Source organism: Macaca fascicularis, chromosome 6, assembly GCF_037993035.2.
Source record: "Macaca fascicularis isolate 582-1 chromosome 6, T2T-MFA8v1.1".
Taxonomy (NCBI): Eukaryota; Metazoa; Chordata; class Mammalia; order Primates; family Cercopithecidae; genus Macaca; species Macaca fascicularis.
Genome location: NC_088380.1, coordinates 127,960,358 through 127,976,315, shown reverse-complemented (window position 1 = coordinate 127,976,315; position 15,958 = coordinate 127,960,358).

Here is a 15,958-nt window from a genome sequence, read left to right as displayed (position 1 = left end):
CCTAGCCAAAGAGTCAAGGAAACAATCCCATTTATAATAGCTATACAAATTAAAATAAAACTATTTAGGAATAAATTTAACCAAGAAGATGAAAAATATAAAGCTGAAAACTATAAAATATTGATGAAAGATATTGAAGAAGACACAAATAAATGAAGAAATAGTCTATGTTAAATGGATCAGAAAAATTAATGTTGTTTAAATGTCTATGCTACCCAAAGCTATCTAGAGACTTAATGAACCTCCTATTAAAGTTCCAGTGAAATTCTTCACAGAAATAAAAATAAAATTATAAAATTTACATGGAACCACAAAAGACTCTGAATAGCCAAATTAATCTTGAGCAAAGTGAACAAAGTCAGAGGCATCATACTACTGACTTCAAAATATACCACAAAGCTACAATTGTCAGAAAGCCATAAGAATACAAAAAATAGTTACAATTTTTGAGTACCTACTTTGAAATAGACACTATACAATATTCTAAATTTCAGACTAATTTATTGCTCACAAAAACTCAATATAGAATATATTACTGTTCTCATTTTTCACCAGAGACCTGCAAGTTACAGAAGTCTTTCTGGTATTCATTATTTAACATATATAGGATTTTTCCACATTCATATATATTGTATTCAATCATTTTACTATTTTGATGTTGTTTTAAACAATTTTTATGTGCAGAGTTCTTGTAGAATACAATATTAATCTGTTTAAACAACAAAAACAATTTGTTAAGAAAAAAACGGATAGTAATCAAAACAGCACGGTACTGGCATAAAAACAGACAAATAGACCAATGGAACAGAATAGAGAGCTCACAAATAAATCTATGCATTTATGGGCTATTTTCAACAAAGTTGATAAGAACACACAATGGGGAAAAGATAGTCTCCACAACAAATGGCATTGGAAAAATTGGATGCCCACATGCAGAAGAATAAAATTGGACTCTCTTTGTCTCTGCTAATTATGCAAAAATTGTCTCAAAATGGATTAAAGATTTAAATGTAAGACCTGCAACTGTCAAACTCCTAGCAGAAAACATAAAGAAAAATCTCCCTGGCATTGGTCTTGGCAAACAGATTATGAATATGACTTCAAAACACAGGCGACAAATGCAAAAATAAGTGGACCTATGTAACAAACTAAAAATCCCTACACAGCAGAGGAATCAATCAACAAAGTGAAATGAAACCTGTGAAATAGGGGAATGGATTTGCAAACCATGTATCCAACAGGGGGCCAATATCACCTTAGATGTTTGTTAGGCAGACTATTGTGTCCTTAAAATTGAGTTTTTGAAATATTATTTACTATTACATCTTACTTTATGGGTGAAAAATAATAGGTGATAGAATATTTGATGAATGCATAAGAAAGATGAGATTATTCAAGTTGTAAAACTAATGCTAATATACAAACTTGTTTGTTCATTCATTAATGGAAACAAGAGGAAACAGCACTATCAATAAGAAATGTTTTATGGGAAGTTGTGTATTATGGTAGACACTACTAACAAAACATAAAAAGTGCTTTACATAATTTAAGGAAACTGAAAGAAATTAGCAAATATATTGTATTCTGGATATCAATATTGTTTTAATAGTTCTGAAAAACTGCCAGCAATGGGCTCCATTGCCTACATTGTTGATGGGGGATATATTTGAGTGCAAAAATGAGTCAGAATATTTTTGGTACTATATTTCCAGTGGGATTATTAAAGTAAATAGAAGTTATCAAAGCATATGTGTGTGTCTGCACATATACAATTGTACATATATATGATGTACACATATACATGTGTAATTGTACATATATACACCTATACGATGACATTGGCCGCTGCTTATTTGATATTTCAAAATGACTGCTAAAGAGCAGCTTAAAATATAGATGATCATATAGAGCCATAGATTATTTCCTGAGAAAATTAATCAGATGTTTCAGATATCATGAGTATTATATAAAATCTTGTTTATGAAGTATTTGATATGACATCATAAAATAGTGTTTTCAAAATTGACTTATGGGATTTGAGAAGAACAATTTCATAGATTAAAAAGACTCAAAATTCCTAAAGAGTAATGACACATGTCATTGGATGGGATGTGGGGGAAGGATTGCATTGGGAGTTATACCTGATGTAAATGATGAGTTGATGGAAGCTGACGAGTTGATGGGTGCAGCACACCAACATGGCACAAGTATACATATAACAAACCTGCATGTTATGCACATGTACCCTAGAACTTAAAGTATAATAATAATAATAATAATAATAATAATAAAGAAAAGTTCCAAAGAGAAAATTCTACAGGATTTGGTGTGAGTTGTAATCTTCTTTAACGTTAGATTAAAATCTAAAAAGAAAGGCAACCTGCACATTTGTGGAACATGTGAATTATAGTATATTGGTAGGTGGACAAAAGACTATAATAAATGTAGAAATAAATTACCTACAGAGGTCATAAATGTAGTAAGAAACAAGAAAAAGAAATTCAGCTTGAAAATATTAGACTAACATGTCAGAGAGATAATCATTCCAAACAGAAATATTCACAGTTTTGAAAAAGATTACCATTCAATAGCTTTATTGAAAAACCAGTAAACAGAGAATTCTGTACTTATGTGTTTTTAGATTTAATCTTAAACAAACAAACAAACCTACGTCTATTCAGTTTCTATTCTGGAGCATTCTAGATCCATAGTGGATCATTAATAAATCTGTGCTTGTTGACAAACATATTAGCAAGAATTAGAAGTTCAGGACCTCAGGCTTATAACAGAGTCAGAATAGATACGTTAGAAAGAAGGGCTTCTAAATATATAATTTTCCTACTTAATAACCATGTTTTATCACTTTTTTTCCCTGCAGAGAATTACATTCCCACACCTTGTAATGCTCAAATGTAATAAAATAAAATAAAGTATGCACCTGAAGTTCTAACACATTTATTTGTGATGTTTTATTCTTGATGAAAACATTTTAAACATTTTAGACAAATCTTTTTTCATTTATCTCAGAGCTCCTTCCCCCACCTATCTTCATATTTCATATTTTATAATTTCCCATATAGCTGGAGAATAAAAATAAAGTGAACAACTAAAATACACAGAGTATCCTCAAGCCATATTTTAACCAGCAGTAAATTTCCTTCTATACTGTTATGTGTAGATTACTGTTAGTAATACATTTGAAGGGGTTTGATTATAATCTCTCTTAAAAGGTGGTTAATGAAATTATTAAGATATTCTTTAAAAATTGATCAGTTTGAATTACTCTGGTTTGTATATTAGAGCTTTTTCAGAGCTCTGGGGATTTGAGATCTCAAGAATTTTTCAGAGATTTGAACACAGCCTTCTTGACTCACCATTTGAGCATTTCTCAAATGGCTTCGTGGAATACTTACTTTTATATGTGTGTGTATGTGTGTTTGTGAGTATATGCAGATAACCATAATACACACACTTGGGTGTAATTTATTTCTCAAATGTACCTCTTAAATGGTTCTATGATCCTAATATTTACAGAGGTGCTATCATAACAAAATGGAGGAGGAGAGATTTAAGCCAGGTTATTTATAATGCAGTTTATCATAGCCTTGCTATTACTAATGTACATTGTGAGTCTTTAAATGTTACTGTGAATCCCACTTTTTCTCAAACATATTAGACTCAAACATGTCTTCAAAAATAAGCTTTTAAACAAACTGAAACAAAAACTGTAAACAGAAAGGTGCATGAATCATAAGTGATCAGCTCACTTAATTTTCACAAAAGGGACACTCTTACAAATAGAATTACATTGATCAAGACGCAAGGCATTATGAATAATTTCGAAGCCTTTTTCATGACCACTTTTACTCATGGCCCTCTCTGCTATCCTGACAGGTAACATCACAAGTTATTTTTCCAAGTTTTGATGTTATAAAAAGACATTACATAGAATATACTCTTTTGTACTGATTTACTTTCCAAATATGAAGAACAAATATAAAGTCAACAACTGAAATCCATGGAATATCCAGAATACTTAATTACATTTTCGTTTTGAGAAACTGTAGTGACATGCAATAGTGAGAAACAGTACAGAGAAATTACATGCACCTTTAACCCAGTTTTCACAAATGGTAAAATATTGCATAACTATAGTACAATATTACAGCAGGGATACTGGCATTGACATAATCCACTGACCTCATCAGATTTCACATTTTACATGCACTTATGTGTGTGTGTGTGTATGTATTTATTTCTATGCAATTGTATTACTGTGATGGTTAATACTGAGTGTCAACTGATTAGATTGAAGGATACAAAGTATTGATCCTGGGTATGTCTGTGAGGGTGCTGGCAAAGGAGATTAACATTTGTGTCTGTAGGCTGGGAAAGGCAGACCCACCCTTAGACTGGGTAGGCACAATCTAATCAGCTGCCAGCACAGCTAGAATATAAGCAGTTCAGATAAATGTGAAAACAGAGAGACCAGCCTCGCCTCCAAGACTACATCTTTCTCCTGTGCTGGATGCTTCCTGCCCTTGAACATGGGACTCCAAGTTCTTCAGTTTTGGAACATGGACTGGCTCTCCTTTCTCCTCAGCCTGCATATGGCCTATTGTGAGACCTTGTGATTATGTGAATTAGTACTTAATAAACTCAGCTGGGTGTGATGGTGTGTGCCTATAACACCAGCTACTTGGGAGGCTGAGGCAGGAGAATCACTTGAACCCAGGAGGTAGAGGTTTCAGTGTGCCAAGATCGCACCATTGCACTCCAGCCTGGGTAACGAGTGAAACTCTGTCTCGGAAAAAAAAAAAAAAAAAAATTTAATAAACTCATACACACACACACATATTCCATTAGTTCTGTCCCTCTAGAGAACCCTGACTAATACAATCACATTTTTGTATTTATGTAATTATCACCATAGTTAAGATATAAAGCAGTTCCAAATTCACAAGGATCTTCCTGCTTCGATATCCCTTTGATGACTACATCCACCTGCATAGCATTCTCTCCCACCATCCCACCCCCATCTATAACCTCCAGGAACTACTAATTTATTTGCTATTGCCACAATTTTGTCACTCCAAGAATGTTACACAAATGTAATGAAATAGTATGGAACTTTTAAAATTTGCTTATTTCACTAAGCGTATTTGCCTTGAGCTTCATCCTAGTTATTTCATGTATTAATATGTTCCTTTGTATTGCTAAGTAGTATTCCATGGTATGGATGTAGCATAGTGTTTAAAAATTCACCATTGAAGGACATTTGAGATATTTCCAACATTGAGTTATTATGAATAGTGGTGCTCTGAACATTCATGTATATGTTTTTGTATGAACATAAGTTTTTATTTCTCTGGGATTATTGATCAGAAATGTAATTCCTGGCTGATATGTAAACATATGCTTAATATGTTTCAAGAAATTGCCAATCTATTTTCCAGAGTGGCTGTACTATTTTACATTCCCACCATCAATTGTAGTTGTGAGGAGTAATTGTTTTTCCTCATCCTTGCTGTCATTTGGTGCTTTCACATTTTTTTTTTTTAATTTGCCATTGTGACAGGTATCTCATTCATTGCGCTTTTGTTTTTTCAGTGGCTAATAGTGTTAAACATAATTTCATGTACTTGTTTGCCACCTGTATATATTCTTAAGTAAAAGGTCTATTTATGTCTTTTGTCCATTTTTTCTACTTGGTTTATTTCTTAATGTTGTGTTATAAGAGTTATTTTGAGACAGAGTTCTTTATATAATCCTGATACACAAATTTTTTGTGAGATATATATTTTGCCAATATTTTTTTCCCAGCATGTAGCTTGATTTTAATTTTTTTTTCAGATTCTTCACAGAGCAAAAGTTATTTTTATTTTGGCGAGGTATAATTAATTTATAATTTTGCCATTTATGGATTATGCCTTTAGTATCAATGCTAATAACTCCTTGTCTAGCCCTACTTTTTTTTACATTTTTATAATAGAATGATTTATATTCCTTTGGGTATATACCCAATAATGGGAATGCTGGGTCAAATGGCATTTCTGGTTCTAAATACTTGAGGAGTCGCCACACTGTCTTCTTCCACAATGAACTAATTTACATTCCCACAAACAGTGTAAAAACATTCCTATTTCTCCATAGCCTCACTAGCATCTGCTGTTTCTTGACTTTTTAAATTATTGCCACCTTGACTGGCGTGAGATGATATCTCATTGTGGTTTCGATGTGCATTTCTCTAATGATCAGTGATGTTGAGCTTTTTTTTTCCATATGTTTGTTGACCACATAAATGTCTTCTTTTGAGAAGTGTCTGTTCATGTCTTTGCCCACTTTTTTTTTGGTAAATTTCTTTAAATTCCATGCAAATTCTGGATAATAGACCTTTGTCAGAAGGGTAGGTTGCAAAAACTTTCTCCCATTCTGTAGGTTGCCTGTTCTGTCTGATGATAGATTCTTTTGCTGTGCAGTAGCTCTTTAGTTTAATTAGATCACATTTGTCAATTTTAGCTTTTGTTGCAATTGCTTTTGGTGATTTAATCATAAAATCTTTGCCCATACCTATGTCCTGAATAGTATTACCTAGATTTTCTTCTAGGGTTTTTATGGTTTTGGATTTTACATTTAAGTCTTTAATTCATCTTCAGTTAATTCTTGTGTAAGGTGTAAAGAAGGGGTCCAGTTTTAGCTTTCTGATTATTAGTCCTACATTTTGTCATGTATACCAAACACACACAAAAACACACAGACACACACCAAAAAGTGATGGTTTTTTAATAGAAAGTGTATAAAACATATTGCTCAATTTTGATAGAATTTGCATCTTTGCTAACTTTTTCAATCCATGCATATGATATGTCTCTCCATTTATTTAGTTCTTTCAAAAAATTATTTGATCAGCATTTTCAAATTGTCAGCATATAGGTACTATATATGTATTTGAAGTTTTTAATCTAAGTATATTATTTTCTTTAGAACAATTACAAATGGTATTGTGTTTGTAATTTCTGTTCCTAAAGGTTCATTATTAGTTTAGATAAATTGAAATTTGATTTGTCTGTTGATTTTTATGCTGTGACCTGGAAGAATTCATTTTTTTTTTTTTTTTTTTTTTTCTGATAGGGCTTTTTGTTGCCGGGGCGTCAGAAGTGGATTGAAGGATGAGCTTCTTTGGCATTTTCCATGTTTATTATCATGCTATCTACAAATAAGGACAGTTTATTTCTTTTTTTTTCTGTGTATCTTATATTTCCTTTACTTGTCTTTTTGTGCTGTCTAGATGTTCCTGTACTATACTTAATAAAAGTGATAAAAACAGGCATTCCTTAACAATCTTACAGAAAAATGCATGCAGTTTGTCACTCTGAAGTGTGACACCAGCTGTAGGTTCTTTGTATATGTTCTTTATCAAGTTGAGGTACTTACTCTGTTCTTAAGTTGGTGAGAATTTTAGCAGGAATGGATGTTAGATTTTCTGGGCCAATTAGTATGATCAAATAATTTTTCTTTAGTTGGCTGATACAATAGATTACATTGAACAATTTTTGAATAGCAAACCAGCATTGCATACCAGAAATAAGTACAACTTGGCCATGGTGTGTAAATTTTTTTAGACATTGGTAGATTCCACTTGATCATATTTTGTTGAAAAGTTTTGTGTCTAAGTTCATTTCCTTTTTTTTTTATTTTTGAGACCGAGTCTCACTCTTTCACCAGGCTGCAGTGTAGTTGCGCCATCTTGGCTCACTGCAACCTCTGCCTCCTGGGTTAAAACAATTCTCCTGCCTTAGCCTCCCTAGTAGCTGGGACTACAGGTGTGCACCACCATGCCCAGCTAATTTTTGTATTTTTAGTGGAGACAAGGTTTCATCATGTTGGCCAGGATGGTTTCGATCTATTGACCTCATGATCTACCTGCCTCAGCCTCCCAAAGTATGGGATTACAGGCATGAGCCACCATGCCCAGCTGGTCATTTCCTTTTTCATACTTATTTGTTCAGTTTTTGTATGAAAGTACTACTGGCTTCACATGACGTGTAAAGGACATAGCATAATTTATCCATTCTAAGAATTATAGACATTTGTATGTTTGACAGTTTTTAATTACTACAAAAAAGTTGCTATATACTTTGGCAAATATATAAATGAATTTCTGTTGGAAATAATTCCCAGGGTAAAATTGCTGAATTATAGGTAATAGGCATGCTTAGCTGAAATACATACTACCAAAATTTTAGCGAAACTGGTCATAGCAATTTACCAGTATTGAAAATGGCCAGGTGCTGTGACTCACACCTGTAATCCCAGCAGTTTGGGAGGCCAAGGCAGGTGGATCACCTAAGGTTAGGAGTTTGAGACCAATCTGACCAACATGGTGAATCCCCATCTCTACTAAAAATACAAAAATTAGCTGGGTGTGGTGGTGGGCACCTGTAATCCCAGCTACTTGGGAGGCTGAAGCAACAAAATTGCTTGAACCCAGGAGGTAGAGGTTTCAATTAGCATTGTTTCAGATGACTACAATATCCAAATAGTTATCTTCGTAGTAAACCAATATCTATGCAGAGAGTAATCCCAGAGCTTCAGGGAAAGATTCCAATTTAATATATTAATTGAGTCAGAATTTTCATTCAGTTTACTCCCCATCTTGAACTGTTTCTTTTCAGATATAAATATAAATATATATATTTTTATTATATATATATACACACATATATACATATACATACACACACACACACACACACACACACATATATATATTTGCTTCCTGTGATTTTGGGTTAAATTTAGACCAGATTATCACATATGAAAGCAGTTACAAATAATATACATGCACTCAAAGCTGTAAGACATAGTTACATATAAGCTACGAAAGCTCTTGCAGTGGGTCTCCAGCCTTTGGATACAGGCCCTGCCTCAGGCTTCTCTTCTCTACTCTGTCATGAACTACCACACAATAAAATCAATTATCATAATATAACACAGTACATGTTTTCCTATAAGTGAAACTGATTTGGAGACACATATGGGAAAAATGAGATCTGGATTTAAAGAGGCAGACAAACAATATATGTGCATTTTGGTGATTAATGTTAATATACATAAAACAGTTGAGTTTTGTATATTGAGTGAATATATTATTTGTAAAAAATTTGTAGGCTATGCATTCAAACCTCTGATCATCAAAAACACATTACTTCAGCTGTCTTATCAAAGGTATTTTTTATTTTACAAATATAATTTTGACTAAGTTTGAAGTTTGAAAAATGTATGTTTTACACCCATATTCTATGAAAGTAATAAAACATAAGATTAATACATTAATCAGAAATAAATTGCAGCTATTAATACAATTTAGTACTTGCAATAAATCTGAAAACAAGGCTAAATGCATTGTAATTACTTTAATATACTACATAATGTGTTTGAAATGAATGCTAATTACAATATTAATCATTATTGAACATTTGATAATACATAATAGCCTTGTGATGAATAGCAACAATATTTAAAAGCCACTGAATGGTGCATATTTTCTGTCTCTACTTACTATTAATTGATGCTAGAAGTTTCTTATTTTGAAGAGTCACACACTAATGGAATATGTTTCTATATTTTATGTATGTTACTTTTTTTGAAAATAAAACTATAGTATTAAATTCATTCAATTCAGTACAAATAATTATAAGATTCTATGGCCCTTTATTGTTTTCAATGTATTTTTAGAGACCCACATACTTATCTGAACAATTTCTTCTAGCTCAGATTAAAAAGACTTGTGTCTGTTCACAAGGATGATGTATTAGTTCTCATGTTGCTAATTAAGACATACCCAAGATTGGGTAATTTATAAAGGAAAAAGATTTAATTGACTCACACTTAAGCATGGCTGACCTTGCACCCTCTGAAGCAATGGCCTAAGCTGTACCTTGACCTCTTTTAGCCATGGCTGGAGTGACTGGAACTCAGGGCACCAAGTCCTGAGGCTGCACACAGCAGGTGGGACCTGGACCCGGCCCAGGAAACCATTTTTCCCTCCTAGGCCTCTGGGCCTGTGATGGGAGAGGCTGCTGCAAAGGTCCCCGACATGTTCTGGAGACAATTTCCCCCATTTTCTTGGACATTAGCACTTGGCTTCTCATTCCTTATGCAAATTTCTGCAGTTGGCTTGAATTTCTCTCCAGAAAATGGGTTTTTCTTTTCTCCTCTATCATGAGGCTGCATATTTTCCAAAATTTTATGCTCTGTCACCTCTTGAATGCTTTACTGCTTAAAAATTTCTTCTTCCAGATACCCTAAATCATCTCTCAAGTTAAAGTTCCACAGATCTCTGAGGCAGGGGCAAAATGCCACCAGTCTCTTTGCTAAAGCTCAGTTAAGAATCACATTTGCTCCAACAAATTCCTCATCTCCATCTGAGACCACCTCAGCCTGGACTTCGTTGTCCATATCACTGTCAGCATTTTGGTCAAAGTCATTCAACAAGTCTCTAGAAAGTTCTAAACTTTCCCATATATTGCTGACTTATGAGCCCTCCAAGTCTCTAGGAAGTTCCAAACTTTCCCACATTTTCTTGTCGTCATCTGAGTCCTCTAAACTGTTCCAAAAAAAACTGTTCTCTGCCTGTTACCCAGTTCCAAATTAGATTTTACATGTTCAGGTATCCTTATAGCAGCATCCCACTCTACCCATATCAGTTTACTATTTTTGCCAATTCTCATGCTGCTAATAAGGATATACTCAAGACTAGGTAATTTATACAAGAAAGAGTTGTGATTGACTCACAGTTTTGCATGACTGGAGAGATCTCAGGAAACATAAACATGACAGAAGGTGAAGCAAACACATCTTTCTTCACATGATGGTAGCAAGGAGAAGTGCTGAGTAAAAGAGGGAAAAGCCCCTTATGAAATCATCAGATGTCATGAGAACTCACTATAATGAGAACAGCATGATAATTGCCCTCATGATTAAATTACCTCCCACCATGTCTCTCTCATGACATGTGGTTATTATGGGAACTATAAATCAAGGTGACATTTGGGGACACAGCCAAACCATATCAGGTTGTTAAAATTATGTTACCTAATACTGAAAGATCTGTTATTTTTAAACTCAACTTTCACTTTTTATTGTTATAGGTAAAATTTTTATAATATTTACTTTGTTTAGTATTAGTGTACTTGAAGCATGAAACATGCTATATGAGACTCTGGGATGGATATATGCACTGTAAAATTTAGAAAAAAAAATACTTCACATAAAGTTAAAATAAGACATTAAATTCTGTAGCAAAATAGAGGATGAGCTAAACAAAGTAAAATTGTTTGGCATAGGGGTATAATTTTAAATTCTGTCCTTCTTCCACCATACACACTTATGCAAAGCACCCTTTTCTCCCATGCCCACCACACCATCAGCAAGCCTGGGATCTAAATGTGTCTTTAACAAGAACAGTAAGAGGGTTTCCTTGGAATCTTTCAGTTACTCTATATAAGTTAGAAAAGAACAATCCTAAATATACCCCTTACCTGAAATTTCCAACTGTAGTAACAAATGAGAAGGCTTAGATCGGTGGTAGAACAAATGATCATTTGCAGAACAAATGATCTAATTGTTTAGAAAATCACTATACAAGTTGCATGAACCACTTGTCTCAAACTTCTGTGACAAACAGCAATTTATATTTCTTTTTTGTCCCGCCTAACAAAATATTGGAGGCCTTTATCTTTTTTCTCTCTCCCTTTCTATTATCTGAACACTTTCACCAATTATTTCTTTAAAAAACTTAGAATTGCTGAGACTTTTAATTCACTAACTTAGCCTCATAGCTTTTGCCAGAATTTTTTTTTCATGTGTGCAGAGATTGCATTTGGCTATATACGGTGATCATAATGAATATATGATTGAAGGAATACTTAAATTTAGTAAATAGTCCTTAGAAAAGTCTGACGATGGATTTATTTGCTGCTTGTTTCAAAGCCACACGTTAATGATCCATTTAAAAACAAATGCAATGCATTTGCTTGAACAGAATTGTATTATTTATGCCTTTGAGTATAGTTTAATTATATACTACAGACAGATGATGTTGCTATTATATTTTATTACTTTAGGAAAAAGTGTAATTCTCTTTTGTTTTAAAAAGCTAAAAAGTTGTTGCAACTGTCATATTATTTACACAGATGGCCTAAGAAATATTTCAAGTTTTCCCCTAAGAAAAATGTTTTCCTATTCCTTTGAATTATTGAGAAAAGTTTCAATTGTTTAAACATTTTAATACCCCCTGCTAAACCTCTGATTATTTCAGTTCCTTGGCATAAATAAAATGATAATCTACTCATTTAGAGTTAACTACAATGCATTCTCCAAGCAATCCATAAATAATGATTTTTTTTAAGTTTTTACAATTTATTGACTAAAGTTGTACAATCACTTTTGACATAATTTATTGTTTGTAATAGGTGAAACAGACATATGAAACAAATGAAAAATAAATATCTGAGTTTTTAATGCAAGCATAAGAAGCACAGAGACAGCTTTAGGAGGAGTTTAATAAGAAAGAGTTTATTGAGAAACTGTGATCTGATCAGCATTTTAGAAATAGTGTAGGGTGGTCAGCAGGTCCTGGGGCAGTGCAAAAGCAAAGCAATTTCTGTAGTTTCACCTTGAGGATGAAGTGAGTAACTGTTCCCCTGGATAGGCTGAATGAAGCTTCCCTAAAAGGGCCTCCTTTGTCATATCCCATAACTTCCAAAGAGAGGATTCAGCAAATTGTAAAATTGTGTGACCTTAACTTGTGGCTTCTGAGTTGGCAGGGCATTGTTTACATATGTTACAACTCTGCAGCAAAACAAAAAAAAATAGCATAGCTACAGTTCTATGCCACATAAGTTCTCCTTGTCATCCTATCACAAATGAAACCCAATCCTAGGGTGCGCTGGTATCCCGCCTAACATAGAATGCACCCCAGAACTAACGCAGGAACAGAAAACCAAGCACTGCATGTTCTCACTCATAAGCGGGAGCTGAACAATGAGAACACATGGACACAGGGAGGGGAACATCACACACCAGGGCCTGTTTGGGGGTGGGGGCTAGGAGAGGGATAGCATTAGGACAAATACCTAATGTAGATGATGAGTTGATGGGTGCAGCAAACCACCATGGCACATGTATACCTATGTAACAAATGGGCAAGTTCTGCACAAGTGCCCCAGAACTTTAAGTAAAATAAATAAATAAATAAATAAAATAAAGATAGATCTCGTTTATACTTTAAACTATTATTCTCAGTTCCCATATTTTGAGACAAATGAGATAGGGATAATTTATGTAAGTACCCTTTGGTATTTGTAGTAACAGTTGTTATTCTTGAAAACAATATGTATCAAAATAATGTGTAGGCATTGTAGAAAATTTTAAAAACCCAGACTAGCATGAAGGAGAAACTAAAGATTACCTGTAATCACACCTCCAAGAGAAAAATCACTAAGACATTCTGGTTTCATGGTGAAAATCTTTTTGGTTCCTTTTTCTCTTTTTTACATAACACATATACAACATAATACATAACAAATTGTATCATATAAACCCCTTCAGCTTCTTATTATTATTACTACTATTATTATCATTATTATTTTGAGACAGTCTTGCTCTGTTTCCCAGGGTGGAGTGCAGTGGTGCGATCATGGCTCACTGCAGCCTGAACCTTTGGGGCTCAAGGGATCCTCCCACTTCAGCCACTCAAGTAGCTGAGACTACAGGCGTACGACACCTAGCTATTTTTTGTATTTTATTTTTGTAGATAAGGGATTTCACTATGTTTCCCATTCAGGTCTTGAACTCCTGACTTCAAGCTATCTGCTTGTGTAGGCTTTTAACTTATAAAACACTGTTCACTCACTGTGTAACTTGTCATATTACTGAAAATTTAAATAACAAGGAATACATAGAAAACAAACACCAATAGCAAAACTTTAAATGATGAAAGAGAAAAACTGCAAAAGTACTACAGTTGGATCTTTAATTTTTTGACTCTTCCACAGGCAGCTTCATATACTAGAACAAACAGAATCCTTGGCTTAATAAATGAGTTCCAATTTTGATTCCATTACTCAGTAACTAGCTGGTTGTGCTAAGTATCAGGTTGGTGCAAAAGTAATTGTGGTTTTTGGAGTTGAAAGTAATGGCAAAAACTGCAATTACTTTTGCACCAAGCTAATAGCTAAGCGTATTACCTAGCCTCTCTGAGCTTCAGTTTTTACATGTCTTTGGATAGCTTACTAATAACCATCTTAAATATTGAGCCTGGCCACAAGGCAAAAAAGGGATTGGCATAGTGTGTTTTGCATCGTAAAGAACATAAAATACGATTTTTAAAATAGTTCCTCATCCTCAAGAAATACAAAAACTTTTCCCAGGAGTTATGTGAGTGGAGATAAAGGAACATTAAAAATATATTTTTGTTGATATTGGGAACAAATTTAAAAGAAAAATATAAAAATAAGAAATAAAACATTGTTCCAATATAATTCAACATAAAAGAGTTTTTTGTTTTAAGTTTTAAATACGTTATAGTTATTACAGTCAGAAAATGATAAACTATTTAGATTCAATAGGCAAAAACCCTAAAGTATAAATTTGTTTAGAGTATAAACACAAAATAAAATTTAGAGACAATTTATGAAATCTAATGAAGCTGAATATAGAGTTGAGGCATAGAGTAGAAAAACACAATGAAATATTTCTAGCGTTACAGACAAATGGAAAGCATGGTGGCCGTTAAGAAGAGAAACAAAGAAAAATTTACCCATAGCAACCCAGATGTTTATCTCCTTTGTTTGACAAAAGTTGCTATATTGATATATTAGATGGGAAAAAAAAAGACCACATTTCATTTCTTATGAACAAAAAAGAAAGTATATGAATTTTTTATTTTCAGACTTTCTGACCCCCAAAAGGTATTGAACTTTCTTTGAATTTTGATATCTTTGTAATTTTAACCTTATCCAAGACAAATATTAGTATAGATTTAAAATGATGAAGCCCTTTGAAAGTAGTAGCCAATTTCTTATACAGTCAACTCCACTAACTACCTCAATATTGTAATGACTTACATTTTTTTACTTTGATTTAAAATGTAATTTCTTTTTAACGAAATCAAATGCCCTTGCTCTGTTTTTCTTGTGCTGGTTTAGAGTTGGACCTTGTTTGTTTTAGCTACATCCATTATACTTTTACCATGTTAGCCCAGACCCATTAAATCCATCTTACCACACAGTTTCATCTCATGTGGGGACTATGGATTCTTGTTTTTTCAGCTTGATGTTGGCTCCTGGTCATTATTTTTCCACCAGTGATTCATTCAGCCTACTTTTAAAGCTTTGAGCATATTTATTTAGGCAGAATGTAGTTAGTAGAGTAGTAAGAATGTAAAAATAAAATGCAAATGAAACTCAAATTCTGTTTCAGGACTTTTAGAGATTTCACTGTGATTATGTAATATCCCTTTGGCAATGAACTAGTTTTTTTCATAATGTTTATGGAATAAACAAAACATTTTTAACTGTCAGATGACTTGGTAGGCAGGTTTGACTTTGATATTGTAATGAATTTAATTTTACAGTTAGTATTTTTCTTTTTTTCACTCCAAAATGAAAAGTTTGAATATTTCAAACTATGTTTGTGACCCTCTACATTCTTACATTTATATTCTTCCTTATTGTACATTTTGTATAGATGACTTTCATAATCTAAGCAACAAGTGTATAAGGTAAATTCTTTCTGTTTTAAAGTGATGAAATTTAGGCACAAAAATTGTAAATGGCTTGGTAGAGTTCTTATATCTAGAATCAGCTGTTGTAAATCCAATCAAATTGCTCTGATTCTAATTCTGGGTGTTTCCTATAACTCCAGTGTTGTTCCTCTAGTTCTTCGACATCGA